This window comes from Harpia harpyja, chromosome Z (assembly GCF_026419915.1).
Source record: "Harpia harpyja isolate bHarHar1 chromosome Z, bHarHar1 primary haplotype, whole genome shotgun sequence".
Classification (NCBI taxonomy): domain Eukaryota; kingdom Metazoa; phylum Chordata; class Aves; order Accipitriformes; family Accipitridae; genus Harpia; species Harpia harpyja.
In genome coordinates, this window is record NC_068969.1 from 84,012,820 (window position 1) to 84,034,127 (window position 21,308).

The 21,308-nt window shown below is 38.4% G+C and overlaps 1 protein-coding gene across 3 annotated transcripts in view; it reads left to right on the forward strand.

Annotated features, from left to right (window-relative positions):
• The window catches only part of PTPRD (protein tyrosine phosphatase receptor type D), a 1,297,083-nt gene that overhangs the window by 716,041 nt on the left and 559,734 nt on the right, over positions 1–21,308 (forward strand). The gene's annotated exons all lie outside the window — the stretch shown is intronic.

The window sequence follows — 21,308 nt, forward strand, 5'->3', positions numbered from 1 at the left end:
TTTTAATGATACCTATAGAAAATTAAATAATTTATACTGTGTTCTAAAATATTTCAGGTTTCCTTCATTTTTTCTTATTTGCCAAAAATAGTAAAGAATGAATTATGTGTTAGAAACAGTTCTGATTCCTTCTCTGTTTCTTGTAGCAATTCTCCCCATTCTTTTTTCTCTTCATTATGGTGTGATTTGTCTACTAAACCACAAAAAAAGTCTGTTATTGGACATGCTTTTTATCTCATTTTTTTATTACTTCTTACTTTACATAAGAACATCAGAAATGTCCTACTCAGACAGAACTATACTCTGTCCAGCACAATACTTTTTCTCTGGTAGTCACAATACAAGATGCTTCCCTTCATTCATAGAATCATAGAATCATAGAACCACAGAATCATAGAATCATAGAATGGTTTGGGTTGGAAGGGACTTCTGAAGAACATTTATTCCACTCCCTCTGCCATGGGCAGAGACATCTTTCATTAGATCAGGTTGCTCAAAGCCCCATCCAACCTGGCCTTGAACACTGCCAAGGATGGGGCATCCACAGCTTCTCTGGGCAACCTGTTCCAGTGGCTCACCACCCTTACTGTGAAAATGTCTTCTTTATGTCCAATCTAAACCTACCCTCTTTTAGTTTAAACTGTTGCCCCTTGTGCTTTCACTACAGGCCTTGGTAAAAAATCTCTGTCTTTCTTATTAGCCCCCTTTATATATTGAAAGGCCACAATAAGGTCTCCCCAGAGCCTTCTTTTCTCCACACTGAACAACCCCAGCTCTAACAGCCTTTCTTCATAGGAGTGTTCTTCACAGGGTGTTCCAGCCCTCTGACCACTTTTGTGGCCCTCCTCTGGACCTGCTCTGAACTAGGTGCAGCACTTTGCACCTGGCCTGTTGAAATTCACGAAGTTCTCACAGGACCACTTGTCAAGCCTGTCAAGGTGCCTCTGGATGGCATCCCTTCCATCTAGCAAATGAACTGCACCACTAGCTTGGTGTCATCTGCAAAGCTGCTGAGGCTGCACTCAATCCCACAGTCTATATTATTTATGAAGATATTAAATATCACTGGTCCCTGTATGGACCCTTGAAGGACAGCACTCATTTCAGGTTTCCACTTGGACATTGAGGCATTGACTGCAATCTCTTTAGATGCACCTTTCCAACCAGCTCCTTATCCATCTAACAGTCCATCTGTCAAACCCATATCTCTCCAATGTAGCTGCCAGAATATTGTGTGGGGCTGTGTCAAAGGCCTTGCAGAAGCCCAAGTAGATGACATCAGTTGCTCTTCCCTTGTTCACTGATGCTGTCACTCCATCATAGAAGACCATGAGATTAGTCAGGCACAATTTGCCCTTGGTGAAACCATGTTGGCTTTCTCTAATCACCTCCCTATCTTTTATATGTTTCAACATGTCTTCCAAGAGGATCTGCTCCATGATCTTTCCAGGCATGGAGGTGAGACTGACTGGTCAGTAGTTCCCAGTGTCAGTAGTTCCCAATGTCCTCCTTTTTACACTTTTTAAAAATGGACATGATGTTTCCCTTTTTCCAGTTACTGGGGACTTCACCTGACTGCCACTACTTGTCAAATGTGATGGAAAGCATCTTAGCAACTTTGCCTGCTAGCTCCCTCAGGACCCTGGGATGCATCTCATCCTGGGATGCATTCATTGCATACTTCCCCAGCATCTACACTCAAGGATTAGGGATGCTAGAGGACATGTCCCTGCCTATTCTCTTTAGTATCCATTTACCAATTTCCCTTAAATTTGTCTCATCCCTTTGCAAACCTGCTGATGTTATTTACTTTAATAATCTGTGGCAACAAATTCCTGAATTTCATTACTGGTTTTATAAAAAAGTAAATAATCTCTTTAAAATTGATCTCTTCCTCTTTCAAATTGATATCTCTCTCCTCTTGCCCCCTAATTCTAGTATTTAGTAAATAGCAGTGCTGTCTCTACCTTATGCTTTTGGCTCAATCATACCCAGTCTCTGCCTTTGCCTCTTCAATGGAGGAGCGCAGCCCTTTTAGACTCTCCTTGTTAAGCTGTCTCACTTGTTTTAACACTCTGTACCTTTTTTAACTCCATTTTACCTTCATGGAGATGTAGAGAAGACAGCTGCATAAAGTATTCACAATAAGAGCAGCCCAAGATTTTATATAACAACAAAATGACACCCTCTATCTTTTTCTTGCTACACTTTCTGATTGTGATGAACTTTTTCTTGGCTTTTGTGAATGACACTATGCAGTAAATTATTGATTTCAGAGAGCTGTCAATGCTAATTCTAAGATATCCCTACTGAGTTACAACGGCCATTCCAAATTCAGCACGCTGCAAGTACAGTTTTGATTATTTTTTCCCTATAAATTTTACATGTATCTACACTGAAATCTATCACCTCTTTGCTTTCTCACTCTATGTTGTGAGGTCCTTGAGGACTTTCTCACCAGCAATACAGCATTTGGCCCAAAAGAGCTCAGTTCTAATGACCTCCATAAAGTTACAGGTCACTGAAAGACATTGAGCAAAACCAATCCCACTACAAACACTTGGGGAATGTCACATGCGACTTTTCTCCATCCTGAGTGGTGACCACTAAGTCTCCACCTTTGCATCTTACCTGTTAACTGCTTTTTGTCTATAAAAGGGAGAAATCCTCCAATCTTGCAACAATTCATTTTCTCTAAAAACATTTGGCTGGCAACAAAAAATCAAGGGGTTTAAAAATCCAGTCACTGGGTTGCTGTTATCCATGTTGGTGAACAACTTCCCAGAGTGCCAGCAAGTCAGTGTAGCAGCCTTTCCCTTTTTAGAAACTGTGCTGACTCTTTACCAACAGACTGCATTTACTGATGCACTCCGTGACCTTTTTATTTACTGTAGACCTTTTGAAGGGCTGAAGTCAGAGTCATTTGTCTCTAGTTCCCAGGGTGCTTTCTAGAGCTAGAGCAGATGCAAGTGACTTTAACGATCTACCATCCTCTGACAATGTGGCTTTTGCCACACGTACATTGCACACCTTAGGCAGAAGCTTGACAATTTCGTGTCTGAGTTCCTTCTGGTTTCTTAAGTGAATGCCATCTGACACCAGCATCCAACTCCTCTATTTGGTCTAATCCATCTATAATTTGCCCCCCAAAAAGCAGAGCAAATATAAAGTTTTCAGAAGTAAAGACAGGTAGAAAGAACTCCCTGAACTTCTTTTCTATTATATTATGATTCTCGAGTACCCCTTTTATACAGTTTTCATCAAGTAGTGCTACTGATTCCCTAGATGGCCGCCTTCTCTTCAGTATTTAATAACTTTTTGCTATCAACTTAAGCATTATTTTAACAACATTATGCTGTTTGTGGTTTAGTAGTATAAAACTACCACCACATTTTTATTTAAGGAGCCTAGGTACTGCTGAACTAAAAAAAAGGAAAAAAAAAAAAAGGAAAAAAAAAAAGAAGAGCTACACAAGTTGTAAATAAAATGAGAGGATTGGAAGAATCTAAAGTAACTTTCATTTAAGGCAATAGAAAGGCTCTGACTGATGTTTGGGTGAGATCAATGAAGTACTAAGCCTCTTGAGTAATTACCATATTATAATTAAAAGAACAATATGCATTGATTGATAGTTATACTACTCAATTGAAAAAAGGTGAAACATAAAGAATAACAAACCTTTCACACAGCCAAATATTGCACTAATTTTAGGAAGGAGTACTAAATTAACATTTTTATTTTGACATACTCAGACAGGGTTTAATTTCCTGAATAAATGTTATTCTCATAAGATTTTTTTATTCATTTGCAAATATTTCAGAATTTTCAGTAGAACACTGTATAGAAAAATCCCTTTCAAGCTCTTTCTACAGAATTTTCTGGCATAGTTTACACTCATCAAGGCCCTGTAAGTCATGAAAAAAACCTCAACAAAATCAGAAAACTAAGAATTGAGGAAAGAGGGGTGTGACAAGGAACAACAGCACATTTGTAAAATAAACTTAAAAAAAAATCACAAGAGAAAGAAAAGAATAGATCAGAAGTACATAAGTTTTTAAAAAAAGCATAGACTTTATTTTTGCTTTATTGCATCACTTCAGTCAATATCACTAATGTATACTGCTGTGTCCCTATGTGGTAGTAAATATCTCCTACTGTAATGAAAATACTATGATCATGAGTATGTGTAATATTTTTTTGGATCCTTCATTTCGCATGATTTTTGTTTAAAGGATGATTGTTTCCCAACTAAAAAAAAAAACAAAAAGAAAAAGAAAAAAAAAGAAAAGAAAAGAAAAAAGAAAAAGAAGCCAAACATGAGTATATCAGCACAGTTTTATGCGGGCTTGACACACATCTACCACTGGCCTGTATCCCTGTGGCTGATAAATCTGCTACAGATTGCTGATGTTTTAGGACAGGAACTTTTGTCTTTCCTTTCCTCTGCATCATGTTTTGAATAAAGAGCAGATAATAACTGGAATCTTAATGTTAAGGATTTCAGATTTGTAAATGAGCAGGGTATTCCTAGACATGACAGCATCCTACCTGCATATTTCAGATCTGTGCTGTCTATGTCATGCTATGGAAATAGAGTTCAGAAATAGTCACCTGCATGCGGGTCAGGATTTTCAAAAACAGGGACTAAACATGTATTTGAGGGTTCAGCATCCATAAAAAGGTTCTAAATATGTGAATTACTGAAACCTCTGTGGTGTCTATATAGCCATAGGCTTTTTATGAAGGTTTTCTTTTTATTGAATAATAGTAGGCTTTAGCAGCCCTCCTTTGTCATAAACTGTTTTATCATTTTCCATAACAGGAAAATAACAGTCTCAGATTCTGACTCTTTTGTATCTCTTGCCTTGCGCAGTGCTCTGAACACACAGGAGCAGAACCACATAAAGCATTCAATACTATGCTGTGAAACACGGTCATTAAGCACCTGAGCCAAAAGCTGTTGTAGTAGACTAGAAAATTCCCGTTGACTTCAACAGGATTTGGGTCAAGTGAAGTGAGTTAGTATTTACAATAAAAAGACTAGGTACTTCAAAATTGGTTGTGGTGGGTTGGCCCTGGATGGATGCCAGGTGCCCACCAACGCCACTCTGTCACTTCCTTTTCAGCTGGACAGGGGAGAGTAAATATAACAAAGGGCTCATGGGTCGAGATAAGGACAGGGAGAGATCACTCACCAATTATCATCATGGGCAAAACAGACTCGACTTGGGTTAGTTTATTACCAATCAAATCAGAGTAGGATAATGAGAAATAAAAACTAAATCTCAAAACATCTTCCCCCCACCCCTCCCTTCTTCCCAGACTTAACTTTACTCCCGATTTCTCTACCTCCTCCCCTCCAGCAGAGCAGGGGGATGGGGAATAGGGGTTGCGATCAGTTCATCACACATTGTGTCTGCTGCTCCTTCCTCCTCAGGAGGAGGACTCCTGACAGTTCTCCGTGAACTTCTCCAATGTGAGTCCTTCCCACGGACTGCTCCAGTGTGGGTGCCTTCCACAGCGTGCCGTCCTTCAGGCACAGACTGCTCCAGTGTGGGTCCCCCACGGGGTCACAAGTCCTGCCAGAAAACCTGCTCCAGTATGGGGTCCTCTCTCTATGGATCCGCAGGTCCTGCCAAGAGTCTGCTCTAGCACGGGCTTCCCATGGGATCACAGCCTCCTTCAGGCATCCACCTGCTCCAGTATGGGGTTCTCCGCAGGCTGCAGGTGGATATCTGCTCCACCGTGGACCTCCATGGACTGCAGGGGGACAGCCTGCCTCACCATGGTCTTCACTGCGGGCTGCAGGGGAATCTCTGCTCCTGCACCTGGAGCACCTCCTCCCCCTCCTTCTTCACTGACCTTGGTGTCTGCAGCATTGTTTCTCTCACATATTTTCACTCCTCTTTTTAGCTGCAGTGCACAGGTTTTTACTCCGCTTCTTAAATACGTTATCCCAGAGGCGCTACCACCATCACTAATGGGCTCAGCCTTGGCCAGCAGTGTGTCTGACTTGGAGCCGTCTGCCATTGGCTCTATCGGACATAGGGGAAGTTTCCAGCAGCTTGTCACAGAAGCTCCCCCCCACCGTAACCCCCCACTACAAAAACCTTGCCACACAAACCCAACACATTCGTGTAATACAAACCTTGCTTAAATGTGTAGTCCTTATATGAGACCATTTGACTAATGATCTTGTTTTCCTCAGATGTTTATATCTAGATTACCATCAATCTTTTAGTGTAGCTGTTCTCCTGAAAATAAAATGGTTTCTATTTTGAGAATAATAGGACATTTTCTGTCAACATATAAACAAGTATATTCTTACATTGTTCAAATTTACATTTCTCTTCAGCCAGTATTTCCTTTTGTAGTAGCCACTTGAGTCAGCCATCATTATTTTGTTAGTAATACTAACATACAGATGCACATGCTTTTTAAATCTACTATTTCATTTAAGGGGCTGGACTTCCTTGACTGTCCTGAAGCCTTGCAAAATGTGGAACAAATATTATCCAAAAGTTTGTATTTAAAAAAGAAGGGGAGGGAGAAAGAGGAGAGGGAAAACATAGCTGCATTTTTTAAAAAATTCTATGTTCCTTCCATCCCATTAATTCCTTAGATTATTTTTCCATTCATTTTTCCCATGACACATTCATCACTTTCAAAAAGCCAGAGTCCAAATTAACCAGATGTGCTGAAAATGCAAATAACTGAAAAATGGGTTTCCCTGGAAACCAGATGAAAGCCTTCAGAACAGCTCCACCTCCTGCTCAGCTTGCCTTTCCCTTTTAGCAGTTCAGTAATAGCAAATCAAGACGCTTATACTCAGATCGTCCTCTCCACTTACATGAGCAGGGGGTAACCACTTCAGGCAGGATTCAGAAAGGAGAGACTTCCATTTCAGTGTTTTTCACTGTTTTATTCTCTGTGAATCTGTAACTTCTGTAATAACAGCACATGGATCGGGTAGGATGGGCATTTTTGCAGATGGTATCAGACAGCAGCTGCCTTTCATATTGTCCCTTGGCAATCCCATGGTTAACTGTGTAGAATATCTACTAGAAGGCCACTCCAATTAGCACTCATTTATCTGGAATCCCTTCCCCGGAACTTTACATTGTGTTAGATTATTTTGAAATTCAGATGGGAACTAAATGACTACCCAGAAAACTCACCTACCATAATCTGCTAGCTTTTTTCCAATGTATTCTGGACTGTTCTGCAGATGCCAGAGGTATAGCAATGAAGGCAAGCCTCCTTTCCCCTTGACTGCATCCTGCCTTTTTCCATGGTTCTCAGCAGTTCATGTGATTGAGTTGCCTTGGTCCCTGCCAAACACTCTAAAACTTCTAGTACAGTACCTCTGGTACAATTAAATTGCTGGAACACTTTAGCATAGCTTTGGCCCTTTGTGCTCCTTCATGTAGTACCAGGTGAAAGGAATAATACGGCCCCAGCAGATGTTCAACATTAAGTGGCTCTGTACTCAAGATCCCTTTCCCTTAATATAATGATCTTTTCTAGCCTCACAAATCTTTCTTTTTACAGACCAAGAGCCCTGCAGCGTAACTAGAGAAATGTTGCTGTGACAATAAAGTTCAGTAGAAATTTTCATCACATTGTGAAGCAATCATGACTTACCATGAGAATGAGGAGAGGAGACCCTTTGATGCGTTGCTCCTGTTTTCATTCCTCATCTGGTCAGGGAGAGGTGGAATAAATCACAGTGCTTCCACCCAGACTAGAATAAATTTCTGAAGGGAGAGCTGAGTGAAGTACACTTATTAAAAATTGTCAACTGAAATGAACGCAGGACAACAAACAACAGAAGTATCTTGCCTTGTTAATGAGCTGCTGCTATCTGGATTAGCATGTATTTGCTGTATTTCTAATTAGTTTTCATTGTATTAACAAGCTAATGTTAATATGATACATTACTTTCAGTCATGCAGGCACAAAGCCAATTTTTAGGAAACTGGACTTCTAGAGAACAAAAGTAGGGAATCAATGAATAAGTAATTTACAAAACTACTCAGCCTAACTCTACACCAGAGAGACAGATTTTATAATCCCCTTTTTTTTCAGTATGCCACTATAATTAAACAATGTAGGTATGATTAGTATTAGCAGTGATCTCCTCTGGAAGTTGGCACCTAGTTTTTATTCTGATCTTCTTTCCAGTAGAAACAAATATTATACCTGACTGTTTCAGTTGAGTTGCATCCTTTGAATAATAACACGACACAGAGATCTGATACAGCATAGTATGAATGAAACATGGAGATCCCATTTTTCCCCTCCCTTCAAAAAAAAACAACTGCAAAAAATGTCATTTCTGAGGAGTAAGTTCTGGTTCATCAGAATGTACAGCACCTCGTTTAGTTGACAGCAGTAATATTGCTTGGACTTAAGGAACAGTCTTATTGATTCATGAATATTCCAAAGGGATAGATTAATCTTTTTGAACGATACAGCTTTGATGAAATTGCTGTTTAACATGCTAAAGTGCCAAATTCATCTTCTCCTTGTTCAAAAGAACTTCCTATAATAAAGACTCTTTGTAACAGCAGTAAGGCATGTCTGTGGGAAATGTTTGTCATGAAGTGTTTGCACTTTGAAATACTAGACATTCTGTCTTGTATTACACCACTCTCTAAGGTTATGAGTGTATGGCAATATCCAATATCTTCCATTCAACTTTATAGTTTAATTATTACTTGGGACATTCTGTCTATATATTTGTCTAAGGTTAGATAAGCAACACATTTATTAAACTTCATAATCTGTGACATGACCTTCATTGTGTTTCACATCTTCTGTGAGTATATGCAAAAATCAGGCAGATGGCCCACCACACATATTAAGGTAGATAGGCCGGTACATAAGTAGGTGGGTAGACAGATTTCAGTATGGGTAGAGAAACTGAATTGCAACTATCAGAACTTCTACAGTGAAATCTGTGCCTCATATGTGAGAATAAACCCAGATCTCTTCCTGGTAGCCCAGCGCTCTGAGGACTAGACAGCCTCATTAAAGTGCTCGCAGTGCTCAGCCAGTATAGTGTCTTAGTACACAGCCGATCTGATCCTTCCTGTCTCCAGTGATCTACCAGGTTCAAGTGACCAGTTCCTTGGCTGAATTTTACTGATATGAAACATCAGCTTTATTCTGGTCCTGTGGCCTGAATGCAGCGACTCTGTAATAACAGCTGTGCTTTTGCAAAGACACTTTGTTCCACAGGTTAAAGAGATCTGTGAGACTCTAGGGTTGCAAGTTGCAGAGCACTGCATGTCACTTGTTAAATACAGTTTAATAGTGAGTAGCCTGTTAATTGCATGACCTCTACAATCTGATACCATTTCCTGTACATTGATGATGGTCATACTGCTATTCATCTGCATAGTTTTATTAGTGAAATATACATGAAGGATGCAGACATAAATTTGAATATTGCTCTGTGAAATGAATTGTGTATGCAGACTGAAAATAAAATCCTGCAAATGTTTCTGGGTTTGTAGGTGGAAAAATATCTACCTGCTCTTACAATTTTCATACTTTGAGAACAGGGCCTTTTTTCTTTCTCTCTTTCTTTCTGTTCTTTCTTTCTTTTTCTTTCTTTCTTTCTTTTTAACTTTAACAGTTCTTCATGGTTTATGTCAGAAATTAAGAGTTTTGGTCTCTTATCTACTTGCCTTTGGCAGCACAGCCTCAAATTGTGAATGCCATAAATATTTAATGTGATGTTTACTTAGAATATTAAGGAAATAGAGAGCAGATGTATATAAATGTAACCAGCAAGAAAAAGACTGATTATATTTAAAAAAAAAAAAAAAAAGAAATGCTGAGTATTAGCAAAAAAGCAGAAGGTCTATGTGAAATATGTATATTATGGAAAAATAAACTTGCTTCGTATTTAGCAATACCGATAGCACTGTATCTCTACTGAAGTTTCCAGCACAGGACTTGGAACAACTGTGTTTCAGTTTACATGTTGTGCTGATGTTGACATGGTTTTACTGGGGGAGGGGGAGAGCATTTATGGAACATAGTCACCTAAATAGTCTCCTTTTCATGTTGTACCCATTCATCCAACCTTCTTCCACAAAGGAAAAAATAAGCCCCAGTATAAATTATTTTACTTCTGAAACAGAACAGAGGCTTTACAGCACTCTCATACAGTACAAAATGTAAAAGTTCATTCAGAAAATTAGGAGAGGCTTTATGACTTTGCAGAAACTACAAGAATTTAATTTGACAGCTATGTATAATCTGCAATGAATGTTTCACGGTCTGATTCAGTTTTGTGTTTTTCATAGCTGGTAGGAAGAGAAAATGAGAACTTTAATCATGTTCACCACATCTTTAATGAGGTAACCAAGTCTAAACTGGGAGGACAGATTGCAAATAAGTTATAGGTTCTGCAGAATCTCAAAATTTTGTCTGCAATTCCCAATGGAAATGGTGTCCTTAACACATTGAAGTAGGTAACAGAAATATACACATCTTCAAAAAACACAAGAGGGAAGATCTAAGGAACTATAAGTCAGCCTCACCTTAATCTGCAGAAGATCATGGAGCAAGTCCTCTGGGATTTGTTTAGCTTTTAGAAGAGAAGACTCAGTCAGCGGAGACTTTATTGCTGTCATTCATTGTATGATTCTGTAATTGTGTGATTTCCACAGGATATTGGAAAATTCAGGCCTGGAAAGTTATCTGCATTTTTCTTGTCTAGAATGAGATGTAAAGCTTCTGAGACATGACTTACAAGATTAAAAAAAAAAAAAAAAAGACTTTGTTTGCCATGTTAGAAATATTAAACCTATAGAAATAATAAAGCTAGTCTAATAAATACTATTTCTTATACTAACCATAATAATGAGTATAAAGTGATTTGAGAACATGGAAAAAACACCAAGCTAGCAGTAACATTGTCTAATTTCCCTTGCTAAATGTCTTATAAATTGCTGAAAAAGAGAATGAAAAATTGTTGAAGAGTTAGCGGGGTAAGATGGAATTGCAAGCAACTGTACTGAGAAAGGTAATGCAATGAGGTGTTTTCCACATCTATCACCAATGTGTTCCCAGCCTCCCACACCAAGTCACTTTGGCTCAATAGTTTACTGTATTGCTAGAGACTTTATTGATCATATTTCACACTGTACTAACTTAGCACTCAATGTCTTGTCCTACTTTCACTTGTTGTTTTACAGGATAAATTCATAACTGCTAAGGGTCACACTGCAAAACAGTGCAGAGGCACTCGTGATCTCTGCAAGACTGACTTCCCAGAGAGGCAGACTCTGGCACTGTTGGATGACTTGCTGGTGGTTTGGAGCAGCTTCTCTCACTGCTTATGGTTCATTACTGTCCTGCCAGCCCAGCATCATGCATGTTACAAGGTTGTGTCTGCAGGAGAAGAGAGAATGGGGAGGCATTGACAGGGAGGAGGATATGTCAGGGACTATGGTATTCCCTCACATATGATTCTGCTATGTGAAATTGCACCTAGTTTGAGAAAACTGCGTAAGAGGCCAGAGATAACGTGACTTTGTACACTAGGGCAGAGGCATCTTAAAGCCTATGTTCAGAAAATGTCAAAAAGCACTATCTTACCCTTCTAGAAGACATACAACACTATTTATCTTAGTGTTCTCAGTTTTCTAAACTTTTTCCTCCCCTTTGCACTTGTACTTTCTTCTACACTGCTGCCTTTTCCTGGTCCCTTCTCCACATAGCCCTTTGCAGTTGTGTACGTGGGTGATACTGTAGTCTTAAAAACTTTAAAAATTAAAAAAAAAAATCAAAAAAATCTTTAGGCAGTGACATTATATCTCAGTTCTAGAACCTCAGGTTCATTCCTGAACCAGACGTCTTCACAGACAAACTATCTACAGTGCTCCACAGCCTTTTAGCCACTACCTACTTTTGCCATCTATACATCGACCCTTAACTTCTTTGGACGGCAGTTTCCAGGTCTGACACAAACAATAGAAGTCTTCAATATGTGTGAAATATGATCAATATAGTCAGAAGCCAAGTTAAATCTAGATTTTTTGAGAACCAAGTCTAAGTTCATAATAATATCCCATGAACTGAAATAATGTTAAAAAAAACCACCACCACCCCCAAACTTTTGAAAAACTCAAACAGCCTTTTATCAAATAGGTGTTACCCTTGCCTGAAAAGGGTGTTTGAAACCTCAGGAGACATTTCTCTGTCAGACTGGTAAAGAGACTGACTTAAGAAATAATTTTTCCAGATTTTTATTTAACCAGTGAAATGAGAATCTTTTAGAAGAAAAAAATTATTCAATCCAATCAGTATAGGAGTAATCAGATTTGTAAACAAACAGTGAGTATTTTTAGAATATTAAAAAAAAGGAGAGCAAGAAGAGAAGGAAGGATGCTCTTTGAAATAAGGTGTAGCTTATCTTGGTTAGAGGGTTTATTTTAAGGTAAGGAATTTTACTGCAGAAAATATGGAATATTTAGGAATAAGAAAATAATTTCTTTCTGCCTGATGGATGATTTCAGTGTAGAACTCATCAATTTTATTACTGAAATATATATATGATGAATATTGAAAACACTTCTTAGTTCTGAGACAGTATTCCTTGACACAAATGTGAATTAGAACTACTTCCAGAGTGTTCAGTGCATCGCATGTTCAGCCAGAGATAGTCACACAGATATGTTGCTTGTAAATGAATGGGCTGGCACTGGTTAATGGAGTAATACTTTTTGGCCCACAAAAATGATAACACCAAAAAACTTAAGCATTGTGGAAAAGGCATTTGAAGAAACATTAAGCTTAATGTTTATAGAATATATTCAGATTGAAGAGTCAGGAGAACTCTTGTCTTTTTCCTCAGATTATGTCTATCTTCACAGTAAGCATCATATAGTGTTTTCAGATATTACATATGTAGCTTCTTCTCATTTTGCCATTGTTTTAATGGTTTGCATAGTTCTTACACACCTAGATAACTACCTTCCTTGACATCAAGATTTCTTCATGACTTCCACCCAATTAGAACTTCAGAAATTGTTCTGAGCATTGTATACTTGTCTACACCTACATGACTAAATGAGCATTCATTTCTGAACCAGTAGGAAAAGAAACAAAAGATTCCACATAGCTAAGGAGGAAAATATAGGGATAGTTTTAACAATTTGTTGTCAATATTTTCCTTGCTACGGATGCAAACAGATCCAGACCACATACATTTCAAAAGGAAGTTACAAAATGTGGCCCTTTAGATGTAATTCTTTTACTTTAGGCAGCTTTAATAAGATACGCAGAATATTATGACACCATCTTCTTTAATAGACAGCAACCTTTCCCTGAAATTGCTTTAACAATCATAAAAAACTGTTCCATTGTGATTCCTTCCAAGCCACTATACTAGAACAAATTCAGCCCGTTCTAATTGGGTCACATCAGGCAACAGTGAAAATGCAATTTGTTGTGAAATTTGTTTTTGCATTTTACTGTTAGAAGCCCAGTGTTCAGCTCTTTCGCAGCTCTCCATTGGACCTTATCAAAGAAGATGTTAGCTGGAGGGGATCAGCAGCACTGATCACTCAAAGGGAAACAGAACAGCTGTGTTCCTGACAGCTGGAGCAAGCATGATGTCCATCAGCAAAAAAAGGGAATATCTAAAACTCTTCTCCTTAGCAGGGTGCCCCCAAATCCTGTTATGTTGTAAATGAGAGTTCCCAGCTACTGCCAATTCCAACCATTATTTTTCCGGTATATGATAAACATTTCTTTTTACATCTGTGTATTAGTTTGTCATGCTGTCATTCATCATCCATAAAGTAGCTTTAGGTAAGAATTATAAGAGGATAAGCTGTTTCAGAGAAGCTCAAACCCTGAGAATCCTCCTATGTAGATGCACTGCAGAAGCTCACACTGTGAACATGCACACAGAAATTCCATACAAGAAACACATTTTTAGTTCATACTTTTAAGCCTAAAAGGAACTGCTAATAAGGTGCATGTCCTCTTCCTGAATCTTCTCTGCACCATTCTTTTTCTATCCTGATCCTAATATCTACACTCCAATAATTTTATCTTCATTGTCATCAATACACAGAGATCAAGATACATCTGAATTTTATGTTCTGGTGTCCAGAATACATTAACCCAGCACTGCTTATCCTACAAAGTTACCGATATCACAGAATGTTATTTTGGACTGTTCGCTATATGCCCCCTGCAGAGAGACAAAATGAAGTAAACAAAAAGGAGTAGTGCATGTTTAATGTTCTGGATTCTGATCAGTGTCACTGTCACACTTGCTTTGCCTCTTCTGAGTTTTAATTGGAATTCACTTTAATGGCCTTTCATAGTGTTTTTTTTTTATGTGAAAGTGGCTTGTTCATTAATTAATCTATTATTCTATTAAAGCAGAGATGATTGGTCAAATAAAAAAATCTGATAGCCTATTTAGCTTTACTTCTGTCTCTAGTTTTTACATATTTCAGCTCTAAAAAATCTGTAACACATTCCTTAAGGCATTAGCATTACCTGAGGTGAATTACACCATTAGAGATGGAGCTTCAACAAAATTAATCCAAACTGTGAGATCAAACCAGCTTTAGAACCTGACCCTATAGTCAAAAAGCTACAAGCATGCTAGCCACTGTCTTATTCTTTCAGGCCACAATTTGCTTGGGAATAAACAGATATTATATTCGGTATATTAAGTTTTAAACTGGACCGTGTATCTCTATATGAATATGAGTAGCAAAGAGATCTTACAAGTTGCCTGCAGGCTCCCAACCTTCTAGGGTCCTCTTCACGTGTTCTTGCTTTCCATGGTTTAGTCTCCATGTTGTCAGTCTCCCACAGCAGAGAGGTACATAGTTCTTAAAAAAATGTCCCTCCCAAAAGAAAAAAAATCTTAAATTTTAACTATGGCATACCAATTTCTCAACAACCACATAATCCTATGTATATTTTGTGTGACTGTATCTTTGCAAAAAACAAAATGCTGAAATGATGTGACTAAAATTTTGCCCAGAGAAAAGAAAATAACAAAGCATTAATGAATAGGCATCTTCCTTCAGTTACTAAATTTGCACTTGCAATTGAGGCATTAAAGAAGAAACAGTTAAACCATTAGTATTGAAAAATCTAAGGAATGCAAAAAAATTTTGAAGCAAGGGCTGTTATTCTACAAATACCTTAGTCTAATGTGTTTATGTATTAGAGTGATAATGAGAAAGTTCATGGGAACTTCATCCAGGCTGCTGACTTGCTGCACAGAGCAGTGAATTAAGGCCTAAGTATCATCTATACTAACCTGTCTGAACTTCTAATTTTTATAAAGTTACACATTTGTTATTCCAAGTAAAAATTGTGATGCCTGCAGGTTAAATCTAAACATCACTTCTTTACCATACAGTCAACTCTTATTTATGCAGGTGTCATGTATACCTCTACGCATGTTAAGAATAGTCTCTTTTGTTTATATAAGGAGAGACTGTGGCCTTTCCTAACAACTTACCTGGATGGGCAGAAGCCGTTTCTCTGACCTCTCAGTGGGCTAGCACACACTGGCAGCAGCTTGATTTAAGGCTCTTACACGGGGGTTTTTTAGCATAAAAATTGGGGGTGGCGGGTGGGGGGATGGAATCAAAAGTATATAGGACTTTATAGTGCCCAGGGCAAGACTGTTTTTCCCGCTTCCAAGAGATACAGCATGCTGTCTTGTACAGATGCCTCCCAAAAATTGTCTAAATTGCCTCCTGAAGCAGTGCTGCACTGCGCTGGCCCTAGCTCAGGGCTATGACTAAATGCAGTAATCTAGGTTTTACAGCTGCAGTATGACAGACAGTGAGGCAAGATGCCTTAATTAACTGCATTTACGTATGTACAAGACATGAAAACAAAAATTGATTGAAACTCATTTGAAAACAACAAGATTTCTTCCTACCTGCTCTTTGTCAGCTAAGAGAGTTTTTCAGTGGAATTCGAGATTTATTTTCCTTTTAAATAAGTGATTTATAATCTCAGTAGTTCTAATTTACTGTAAGCAAAACATCAGATTAGTAATGTGTTTAATATGAGTTATTAAATTCCCATTAGACTAAATTACCACCCTTAGAGATATAGAAAACTACTCCAAATTAATTTGTGACTTTCAATAACTATGTATTTCACCTATTTCTAAAAACATCGGTAATTTTAATGTTTGTGCTACAGCAGTTCTCTTGGTCTTTACACTAAGACTAAGGCTTTTAGGTCAGATTATATGCCCTATTCCCTTGGATCAATCTTTGTTTCAGAAGAAAATAATAAAATAAAATGCTCTTTTAAGAGTCCTTTCCATGCAGGAATAAGATGCAATTCCTTTTGAGGGTTCTTTGGCCAAGGTCTAGTATGAAATAACCTTTACACTTCACCTGTATCTGTCTAGACCTTACTGGGCCACGTGATAGTCTAGCATCCTCCAGGAATGTTTTTTCTAATGATGTCCCCATTATTTCTCAGTTGCGGCTTGCCTAGAAAGGAAGCACTGTTTCCAGCCATTTTTAAAGGCCTTTTTCCAAATCCTTAATGCTGTGAAGAAAATACACACTTTTTTTCTTGCTACCCATCCTAAACCTCAGATGAGTGAGCTGAAAAGCTTACTGTAGTAAATATTGCCATTTCTTGAACTTGAAAGGATTTGACTCCCTTTTACTGGGTTATGAAGCTACGTCCCTTGAAGTTCTTAGAAACAGTAAGAACCTGTGGGATGATGATGGAATGTTTCCTTCTGTGAAGTGTCTGAAAGCTGGTGTACAACTTCACAGAGCAATAGCTGTTTTACAGTAACTGCTCTCCAAAATTTAAAAAAAGTAGGGAGACACTATGTACTAGAGTTTAATATTCACAGGGAACATTAAAACACAGAATTGCTACGCTGCAGCTAACATGAGGAATTATAAATTGACGTACTGCTGGCTATATATACACATATATAAATATATGTATGTGTATGTGTGTGCTGAAAATTATATGCAGTTAACTCACTAGCACCCTATTTAGACAAGTCATTGTCAACTGAGTATTTCTTGATTTATGGTACAATGTATTTCTTAAAGAGCTATTGCTGTAAGTAGTCAGTGACATCTATTGAAGCCTATTTTTGCATTTAAACCACACAAACTTTAAAATCCTTACATGCAATGTGTGATGTACCTTTTCCAGCACCTTACTTTTTTTTATTTATATCTTTATGTACCTTTGTTACATCTAAAGCAAAACACGTAAGTTAAAAATTTGCTTCTATTTGTCAAAATTAACAACACTGTATTAATGATGAAGATCCTACAAGTATATTTCTTGTTTAAAGGAAGGAGCAAAGACCTTACGTTTGTTTAGTTCTATTTTATTCTTATTTCTCAAGAATGCTGAAATGTATATAAGATGTCTTGGTAGACAAGAGAAAAACTAGCATTAAAATATAACTTCTCTAGTTCGAATATCCTGTAGAATGTAGTGCCAAATTGTCTTAAGTGTCTAATTGCATTGGTTAACTTGAAGAACTTAAGGAATACAGCAGTATTAAATTCTTAAATGGTGCTGGTTTTCTATTGATTATCATCATCATTTTGTAGAACACTAATTAAATTTGAAGGTCTTCTTAAGAAGAGCTTTGCTGAAGATAAGTCATAAGCCAAAACAAGTGAAGAAAAAAAGACACTGCAAATCTGCCCATTACCTAATGCCCGTAGAGTCTGTGCTCTGCTTATCAGTGTACTGATCCTCAACATATAGTTTGTTCCATTTTCATGTTTCTAAAAGTATATATATGTCATAATTAATATGTTCTGTGCATTGCACTTGCTGACTTAAGAAACACTAACTTAAATGTTTTGCTGAATCAGGATCTTTGTGTAGCTTAGGTAGTAAAGGGTGCATATCTCCAAGGCAATTTTTCTCTTAACTTGCCTTATGGTTTTGTAAATGACAAGTCAGTCTGCCACCCTCCCATCTGTGCTCCCCTTTCTACACTCAAAACACATACTTTTGCTTCTTCTTACATTATTTTTAATGGACATACAACACTGCTGGTACGGTTCTTTTATCTCGGCATAATCAAGAAGACCTTAGTTAACAAATGGATTTTATTTCTGGGTCCAGTCTAAGGCATTTCAAAATAAAAACAATCTTAGAAACAGCCACCATGCTCTTTATAAATTTATTCCTTTTTCCTATCTCTCTTGGCCACATTAGGTCTTTGCTATTTGCCTATTTTCTGCAATAGACAGAAAGGCTCCATCATTTGTTTACTGCTATATGCATGGTAGAGTGATGGGAAGGCATATTTCCTCACAGCAATAATACTTTAATGCTGTCAGTGGTCTTTCCAGGATGAACTATTTCAATTATAAGACCATCCTCTGATGATTATGTGTTTTCCCTCCCTTTTTCTAATGAACTGCTGCTATTTCTAAAACTTTTAACTTTTCAAATGTCTGACATCAGTTTACATATGGTATAAGAGCTCGGATACATGGCACTCCATATTGACAAATAGGGTGCTATTGAACTATAGTACTTGTTAATCACTGTATGATCTGTTTAGCTACCGTGTATGAATGAGATAAATTGAGGGTTGAACTTCTTCCAGTCTGCAAAACCATAACAATTTATCTCTTGCAGAGATACAAGCACTAAAAATGAAAGATGAGCAGATATACAAATCTTGATTCTGCACATGTATAGTACATGCCGTTGGCTGCCTGGGGGAATTTGCATCCCAGTGGAGAACAGAGTGGGAAGGTCTCTGTGAAAAGACCCCTCCTCTATTCTGAGTGTCACCATTCCACAAAAGACTTTTTCACACAGTACTTTATGATGTGGCACAACACAGAAGCAGACCATGAACTTGGAGGTATCAATGTTGCTTCAGGAAATGCTGCTTTCAGTATGTTTTTCCTGACACAACCACAATAAGCAAAGGACACCCATACGTCCCCTAGAAATTCAAATTTAAAGTATCAATTAATGTATTTATTATTATTTGTTTTCTCTTTAGTACTGGCAGCCACAATCAAAAATTAACAAACATATTTAAATATATGAATATATTCATTTAGATTTAAACTGATTTAAAGCCTGAACAAAACCGGATTTAAACATTTAGGTCTAAATCCGTTTCTTAAAAATCCATGTTCAATCTTGTCATGGAATATGTATCTTTCACGTTGCAACAACCTCTGTGAAATTGTTGATGAGCCTGATTTTCTCCTTAGCCACTAAGTATGCAACAAATCATAAGAAGCTACCACAAAATACAGCAGACTCAGGAAGAATTAGGTTGGGAATTGCAAAGACCTTAGAACAAAAAGTTGAGAGACAATATAGAGAAGACTTGTAGTTAGGCATTACATCAGCTGGAGCACTGGCTATCTGGGAAGTCACTGAGAAGCACCAGATTCTGTTTGGATTGCATGAGAGGACTATACCTATTCACAGATACTGGATTTTGTTCTTCTGTTTGGCTATCTGAAATTTGCCAACAGAAAGCACAGTGTTACAATATTTATGCTCCCTCCCAGATTTAACTCCTAAGCTGTTTGAACATTTTATCTCCTAAGGTGCTTGACTTCCGTGCTTTGACTGTGCCTAACGTGGCAACATGTTGAAAATCACATTAGATGTTTATCTGCTTGTTTAGTTACTTAAATACCTTTTGTAAATATGACCTCAGGAACTGCACAACTGTTTGGCTGTGGCTGTCTGCTAATACTACTCCCAAATGATGTGAAAGAGAGGATATATTAATACCAGTCCTAGGAATTCCTACAGGAATGCTAAAAGCTTTGAGTCTGGTTATTAAATGCATGTACAATAACTGCTCACTGCTCCTGGCTCTCATTTGGAAAAAGTTTTTGTCATTATCTTTGTCACCCAGCAGCTGGGACCTCACAGCCTTGAAAATGTCCTCAGATTTGGAACAAAACAGTCAAACATGTTGTACCTCAAAAGACTAAATACTGGCATTGTGCATGTTTAATCAGATTTCATACACATCTGGGCTCTGCAATACAGCCTGTCTGAGGAAAGTATGCATTCTGTCACTTCCTATCAATAAGGAGATAAATAGAAACAAGGCAAATCCATGAGATATCTGTGCTCAAGCATTAGGCTAAAGAAAAAATAAATCCCTGCAGCATTAAATTTCCAGATTTTTTTCTATTGATAATACAATCTCAACTAGAAAACTCATAAGCAAATATTGCTGTTTTGAGTTACACGATTATTGGACATGTTCTCCTGAAAAAAACCACATCTTTGAGCCTGTAGAATTATTCTATTTTAACTATTGAAGTTTCAACTTCAGTTAAAGAAATTTGACCAGTTGTCATAGCCTTTTCTCTTCAGATCTTAGTGTAATTCAGGCTAGAAGACACTCAGAAGGTCTCTAGTCCAACCCCTTGCCCAGAGAAAAGCCAGTTCTGCACTCAGACCAGGGTGCTCAGGCCTTCACCCAGTTGGGGCATGAAACCCCCTAAAGCCAAAGACAGCCCAACCTCCTTGGGCTTCTGCTCCATTGCTTGGGCAAAAGGCTTCTCCTTATCTCCAGCCTGAGCATCTTGTGTTCCAGCTTGTGTCACTGCCTCTCACCCTCCTGCCATGCACCACTGTGAAGAGCCCAACTGCATCTGCTCCATCTCCTCCCGTCAATGGTGGGGATGCTGTTGAGTGCCCCCAAAGCCATGCCTTCTCCCAGTGGAACCAGCTCCAGCACTGCAGCCTCTTCTTGCAGGGCAAGGCCCTCAGCCCCCTGTTGGTGGTTTCTACTGGTTTCATTCCTATTTATCTATATTTTTATTGTATCAGAAACCCCAAATTGGACACCATATCTAGATGTGATATAGCAAGCACTGAATAAAGGGTGATCCCTTGGTGCTATACCCCAGTTCACACTGCCTCATGTGCTGCTGGCCCACTGGCTGCGGGACAGCTGTCTCCTGCTCAGCTTGCTGCCCAGCAAGGCCCAGGGCCATCTCCACAGAACTGCTCCCTGGCCCCACCAGCTCCAGAGTGCTATTGCTGCAGGGCTCTGGTTTTAGGGCTCAGCCTCTGTCTTAGCGGGATTTCACAAGGTCACTTGCAGCCCCTTCCTTCCACCTATCCAAGACCGCAGAAGACAGCCTGGCCCTTAAGCGTGTCGGCTGGTCCCCCCTTGGCGTCATCAGCAAACTTGATAAGTGTGCTCTCCATCCTCTCCTCCAGGTCACTGTTAGAGATGTTGAACCGGACAAGTCCTAAGATAGACCCTGCACTACACCACTTGTTGC